Source organism: Colossoma macropomum, unplaced genomic scaffold (assembly GCF_904425465.1).
Source record: "Colossoma macropomum unplaced genomic scaffold, Colossoma_macropomum, whole genome shotgun sequence".
Taxonomy (NCBI): Eukaryota; Metazoa; Chordata; class Actinopteri; order Characiformes; family Serrasalmidae; genus Colossoma; species Colossoma macropomum.
Window position 1 is genome coordinate 11985 of NW_023494874.1, and position 7883 is coordinate 19867.

Here is a 7883-nt window from a genome sequence, read left to right on the forward strand (position 1 = left end):
ATCAGACAAGAATGAGACAATATTCATTCCCAAAACTCCAGCAATTGGTCTCCTCACTTCCCAGACATTTACAGACTGTTGTTAAAAGAAGAGGGGATGCTACACAGTGGTAGACCCGGCCCTGTCCCAACTTTTCTGAGATGTGTTGCTACCATTAAGTTCTAAATGAGTTAATGTTTTTCAGGAAATGGTAAAATGTCTCACTTTCAACATCTGTTATGTTCTATGTTCTATTGTGAATTAAATATGGGTCTATGAGATTTCTGTTTTTATTTACATGTATTTACATTTTACACAGCGTCCCAACTTTTTGGGAATTGGGGTTGTATATACAGGACAAATAAAATAAAAATACAATAAATATAAAAAAGAAAAAGGAAAAAAACAGGAAAAAAAAAACAACTTGAGATCTGTTGTGAGCTTTCATTTCTCAGTCCTCCACATTACTGTCCTAACTGTCATTTCTCTTTTTTGTTTATTTTGGTGCCTTTGTCTCACAGACATACTTGAATTTTTTCTCCTCTACATCACAGAATCCATCCTGTAAAAAATATCTGTTGATGTTTAGAACCATCACAGCACAGTCCTCTCCTTCAGGATACTGACTGTTCCCCCCTTTCCAGTTATCAGGCTCCTTTCCAGTCCAGAGTCTGAAAACAAGAGAACAAAATAAATTACTCTAATTACTCTTCACACAGTGTGTCATTCTTAAAAATACATGTGAAAAGCACTGAAATAAATATCTAAAACTTTACTATAATGTTAAAAATGAAAGTCAGAAATCAGATCAGTGGTGTTTTACAGTCTGAAATGGATCTACTTTGGTGTCTGACTGAGTCGTGTTCCGTCTAACCAGCGCCAGTCTCCCTCCTTCACAGCATCAGTCAGACCCACCCAGTAGCGCTGATCATAAACACCAGGTTTTGATCTCTTTATAAAATCCTGTAACCAGAAACATCCTGCTGTATTTTAACTGTATAGAAAAAGTTAGACAACATGAGTATTATAATTATACAATAATACATATTGTAATGCTATGACAATATATACATTTTTATTTAATTTTATTTTTTATTGCTGTTAACACATTTAAACATTTAATAAAAGGAAATCAATAAACGCATTACTGAGCTTTATCACTTGACTATAAAGCACTTTAAGCTGCTACCTATTTAAATAACACTCCATAAATAGTTATTATGGTGTTGTTAAAGAAAATCGTCTTGGGTTTTTCTTGACGCAGTAACATACATCTTTTTTTACAAGATAAGAAGTCTGTTATGTCTTTGATTTAGTGCACTTCAGTCAGTGAGTGTTATGGAGTTACTCATTATATCTGATCATCATACCCAATCCTCTGTACTGCTGATAATCACTAAGTCTCCTCCTGCATCCACACAAGCATCTTTACTTGCTGTCCAGGTCTTCTTATTAGCAGAAAAGTAGTAGCACTTCCCTCTGAAGTACTTCCAGCCCTCAGCACAACAAGCTAGAGATGATAAGATCAGAACACACATCTGCAGTCATGTATTCTTTTTTAGGAGTTCTGTAAAACATCATATCTACATAATAATAGAGAATACATTATACAGGTGAAGATCTTACACCAAGGATCACAGGTCTCTTCTTCTTTTTCTTTTTGGAGCTGCTGAATGATCTTCTCATTCACTGGAAAGTCATAATGTCATGTAAGTGAAGGTCAGATTAATAACAGTAAACACTGAACACAGTCTAACATAGTTAAACAGAAACAAGCACACAAACAATTTAATTAATAATTATTCATAACAGTACTGACAGCACATTCTCATTGAGAAAGTTCTCAATAATGCATTTAATGGTCAGATTAGGAAATACAACAGCTTCCGTAAACAAAAGCTGCTTTGCAGTACAAGTTCTGTTCTTGGCCACATCATTTGGCCCCCTTGGCCCCCACCTTAACACATGGAGGCACATTTCCCTGATAACAGCAACAGAATGAAATGTACACATATTGACAATATCTGTCAGACTACTATCTTATTATGTGAAATTTTAAGGAGTAGTGTCATGGAAACCCACTGTTGGATCCCTAAACAACCTGTTGTTGGATAAGATCTGCAAGTGTGAAGGACTAATTTAAGTTTAATAGAAAACAGATCTTGATTTCTACTTTTGAAGCTGTTCATAATTCCTGGTAATAGAGAGAAATTAAGATATCAGTAACTAGTCAAGTCTTAATCATGAGTTTGCGCTATAATTAGTAATAAATAATGACCACTTTACTGGGAAGGACACAAAGTAGTAATTAATTAATAGCAATAAATCCGTAGATTAATGAAGAGATTAACAACACTAACTCATAAGCACTAGTTTGTCTTTATGTTACTTCCTTATGAGATTAAACACACTTATCAGTTCATTAGCAGTGTAATAATCAGCAGTCAGTACAGAGTAAATAAGTAATTAAGCTATGAACTAAAAACAAACTAAACTATCAGTTGACAGAGTATCCTTCCAAGTACTAATCAATAAGTAATAACTAATGTTTAATAAACTCATAAATCATGACCATTTATTTACTTGTTATCCATACAATTGTCAACTATAGTGTAAAAATGTGCTTTTTGTTTATTTGCCTGTTCAGTGCACTGCATTCTATGTAATATAGTTGTGCTATGCAATGAAGGAACTATATAAAAATGGCTGTAGTTCCTAAATGGTTAATGCAATATTTTTGTTAAACCACTTGAATTCAAGCCGAAGGTCTACACTTCACATTTTGACAGCTTCATTTCAAATCCATTGTGATGGTGTACAGAGTAAAAATTACAAAAATTGCATCACTATCCAAATACTTACAGACCCAATTGTATTGATTAAAATGAACAAATACATAATGTCAGTGTTGGGATAAAACCATTTTATTTTAGTTAATTAATTAACTTATTTGTCTAAATTTAAAACTCATAAGTGACCTGAGAGGCCTTTACCAAATTACCAGCCAAGTTAGTAATAAGCCAGAATTTCATCCTCTAGATTACCCTACTTGAAGACCATATCAATAATAGAGTTAAAGAACTACACACTGATATACTTTGGATTCTTATTTTACAGTTAATGGGCCTCATTCATCAACAAAATTGGTTCTTAAATTGGTTTTGAGAAAGGTCCTAAGACAAAGTATACATCAGATTTATGACTTGTTCTTAAACTGCAGAACTGTTTGCACCTTTGTGCTCTTGAGTGAGTGTAGATTATGTTCTTACCTAAGAACAGATCCCAAATAAGGAAACATTGGTGAAAGTTGGAATCTTCGTGAAAACTGCATAAGTGGGTTTTAAGGAGAAATTTCTTCTCAAGAATGATTGGTGAATGAGGCCCATTGTTACTAATTATCTGATGTGCATTAGGGCTGTCAAAGTAGGCCAAACATAATGTTGGATTTTTCCTTCTAAAAAACACTATTCAAATATATATTTTTGTGCATCATGTCCATAAGAGCGCACACCAGGTGAACAAGAGTGTTTCATCAGATTCAATTCCCCTCAAATTCATGCTCCCCTTCAGAAATTAAGTCTCCAGAAGCACACATTCACTGAGAAGAAATCAGCACCAAACAACACTGCAACTACAGAAAGTGATAAAAGGTTTGAGAATGGTGTAAATCTTCACTTTGCCACCAACTGGATTATTAAATTGAGGCATAAGACGTTCAAACGGACACGTATGCGAATTGTTGAATTGTTCATTCATTTCAGTTGGACCTTAAATTCATTTTAAATCATGAAAGTGACATTGCGTAACTCCTGTCAGTCATGCAGTGCATTTAGTGCAGCAGCCCAGGGCCACGTGCGAACTTGCAAGGCAGACATCTACAGTAATGCATTGAAGCTGAATGTCTATTTTTTATAATTAGATTATATAATTGAATTTAAAACATTTGTTGACAGCTCTAGTGCCTAGTGTAATAGATAAAAGTATACTATGCAGCATATTATGCATAAGTGATTTCTCAAGGGAACTACTGGGGTTTGGGGGGGGGGGGATCAGTGATCACTGTGTCTTTTCTTGTTTCAAATTTTTATCGTTATATTTCTCACTTCATTTTGAATCTGCTATGTGTACTTACTACTAATATCATCCTGTAAGTTGTTCTTCTCCTCCAAGATTGCTGTGTAGCTCTTCCTTGTCTCAGTTAGATTATTTTCCATCCCTGAAATACAAATGTACAATTATGAATCATGCACACCCAATTTATTCAGCAGTTGTTTTATATTATATTTCATGTTTAGCATTTTCTGTGATGGACTGGCAACCTGTCCAGGGTGTGTGTTTCTGTGTGTGTGTGCGTGTGTGTGTTTAGCATTTTATAGACATAAAATGTATCTTACATTGAAGTTCACTGGAAAGGTTTTCTTTTTCTTCTTCACACTAAAGTGTGAAAATTTAATCCCAAATAATAGACAGTTTATATAAGTGTGTGTGTGTGTGTGTGTGTGTGTTTGTGTATGTGTGTGTGTGTGATCATGGTGTCTTTTCTTGTTTCAAATTTTTAGGATCTATGAAAAGCCCAGTAAAGAAATTCCTTGTTGTATATAGTGAAATCTACTATTTACCTTTATGCCAAAGTGAATCATTTAATATATTTCTCCCTTCATTTTGAATCTGCTATGTGTACTTACTACTAATAATATCCCGTAAGTTTTTCTTCTCTTCCAAGATTGCTGTGTAGCTCTTCTGTATCTCAGTTAGATTATATTCCATCCCTGAAATACAAATATACAATTATGAATTCTGCACACCCAATTTATTCAGCAGTTGTTTTATATTATATTAAATGTTTAGCATTTGCTGTGATGGATTGGCAACATGAACAGGGTGTGTGTGTGTGTGTGTTTAGCATTTTGTTGACAAAGAAATGTATCCTACATTGAAGTTCACTGGAAAGGTTTTCTTTTTCTTCTTCACACTAAAGTGTGAAAATTTTTTCCCAAATAATAGACAATTTATATAATTGTGTGGTGTGTGTGTGTGTGTGTGTGTGTGTGTGTGATCATGGTGTCCTTTCTTGTTTCAAATTTTTAGGATCGATGAAAAACCCAGTAAAGAAATTCCGTGTTGTATATAGTGAAATCTATTATTTACCTTTATGCCGGAGTGAATCGTTTAACATATTTCTTACTTCACTTTGAATCTGCTATGATGTGTACTTACTACTAATAATATCCTGTAATTTTTCCTCCTCTTTCAAGATTGCTGTGTAGCTCTTCTGTGTCTCAGTTAGATTATTTTCCATCCCTGAAATACGAATATACAATTGTGAATCATGCACACCCAATTTATTCAGCAATTGTTTTATATTATATTAAATGTTTATGCATTTGCTGTGATGGACTGGCAACCTGTCCAGGGTGTGTGTGTGTGTGTGTGTGTGTGTGTTTAGCATTTTGTAGACAAAGAAATGTATCTTACATTGAAGTTCACTAGAAATGTTTTCTTTTTCTTCTTGGAGCTTCTTCATACTTCTCTCAATCTCTGAAAAGTCAACATGTTACATTAGCATACCAATACATGCAAATTACAAGGTGCCATATATATATATATATATATATATATATATGAAGTAACATTTACATAGTGGTTTGCAGCTTCTAGTTCACATTAATCACATTACTAAATAGATGTCACACTGCTTACTTTTCCTTACTATGAACACCTAATCTCAGCTAAGAGCTTACTGGCCACAACAGTATTATAGCAGAAATCACATGCTCAAAGTCCGCATTTATAAACTGCTCTCAGAAATCACTTTACAAATTTGTGATGAGAAAATGTATGCACATTCATGTACATATTTGACCGGTGTGGGAGAGTCTGTGGGACAAAGACACTAAGAATTTTATGATTTCATAAACTCCATATCCAAAAAAGTGGATGCTGTGTAAAATGTAAATAAATCTGAATGCAATGATATGTAGATCATTTCAATGCTATATTCAATTAAAATAGTACAAAGACAAGATATCCGATGTTAAAACTAAGAAATTTTATTGTGTTTTGAAAAATAAATGCCCATTTTAAATTTGATGCCAACAACACATTCCAAAAAAGTTGGGATGGGGCATGTTTACCACTGGGTTGCATCACCTCTTCTTTTAAGAACACTCTAAGTGTTTGGGAACTGAGGAGACCAATTGTTATAGTTTTTCCTGCTTGATATAGGATTTCAGCTGCTCATCAGTTCGGGGTCTCCTTTATTGTATTTTTCTTTTCATCATGTGCCAAATGTTTTCAGTGGTGACAGGTCTGAACTGCAGATAGGCTGATTTAGCAGCCAGACTCTTTTACTATGGAGCCATGCTGTTGTACATTTGATACTGTCATGCTGAAATAATCAAGGCCTTCCCTGAAAAAGACACCACCTGGATGGCAGCGTATGTTGCCAAAACATGTACATATCGTTCAGCATTAATGGTGCCTTCACAGATGTGTCAGTCACCCATGCCATGTGCACTAATGCACCCCTATACCATCATGGATGCTGGCTTTTGAAAACTAGTCATGTGGCATTTAGTCCAGAGGACGCAGTGCCCATGATTTCCAAAAAGAATTTGAAATTTTGAATCTAAGAGGCCACATGACAATTTTCCACTTCGCCTCAGTCCATCTTAAATGAACTCGGGCCCAGGAAGGTAGCGCTGGGTGCAGCGATGAACTGTGTTCACAGACAGTGTTTTTCAGAAGTGAACCCATGCAGTGATTTCCACTACATAATCATGTCTGTTTTTAATGCAGTGCTGCCTGAGAACCGAAAGATTGCAGCTTTTCAGCCTTCTCCCTCACATCAAGGTTTCTCCCGATTCCCTGAATCTTTTAATGATATTATGTAAACATAGACGAAAAAATCCCCAAGTTCTTTCCTATTTTATGTTATGTTGAGAAACATTATTCTTGAATTGTTTCACTATTTGCCCACGCAGTCTTTTACAGAGTGGAGAACCCCTCTTTATCTTTACTTCTGAAAAACTCAGCCTCTCTGGGATGCTCTTTTTATACCCAATCATGTTACTGACTCATTGGCAATTAACCACCAGGTGTTTTTTTTTTAGCATTACACAACTTTACCAGCCTTTTTCTGCCCGTTCAAACTTTTTTGAAACCTGTTGCTGGCATCAGATTCATAACGGATACTTATTTTTCAAAAACAACAACAATTCTCAGTTTTACCATTTGATATGTAGTGTGTGCTATTTTTAATTAAATGTAGGGTTTAAATGATTTGTACATTGTTGCATTCTGTTTTTACGTAACGGTGGCAGATGGAACCAGATGCTGGCAGAAGAGGCTTGAGTTAAGAACTTTAATGTCAAAGGGATTATCCAAAATCCAAGTTGAAAAAAGAAACAGAAAGTCAAGAACCAGAAATCTAGAACTGAGCAAAGGAGCAAGGCAAAAATCAAGGTCATAAATGTAACATAGGACATACACGGAAAAGAGATAACAAAAATGTGAGAACCACTCGGTATGCACAACAAAGTGACAATACTTTGCAAAGTGTGGTTACAAACAGGCTGATTATACTCAGGGAGAAAAAGGTGTGTGTGATTAGAAGTTTGGAGAAGCAGAGCACTGATAGGTGGATCGGTTATCCTGAGTCACGTGATTAATTGAGGGATTCTGGGAACTGTAGTCTAAGGTGGCTGCATTGGCTGTAGTTTCAATTTGTACACATAATGAGCCAGATTCATAAAACACAGTGCCACAGTGCTATGACTTTGACAGCAAACAGCGTGGCGGTAACACATTTGCTCAGTCATATGAGGATTACTGGCCTGTTGTGCTATGTAAGGCAGCATAAGGAATGGCAGCTCGTTTGCTGAATTTAAATATGCTGATTCATA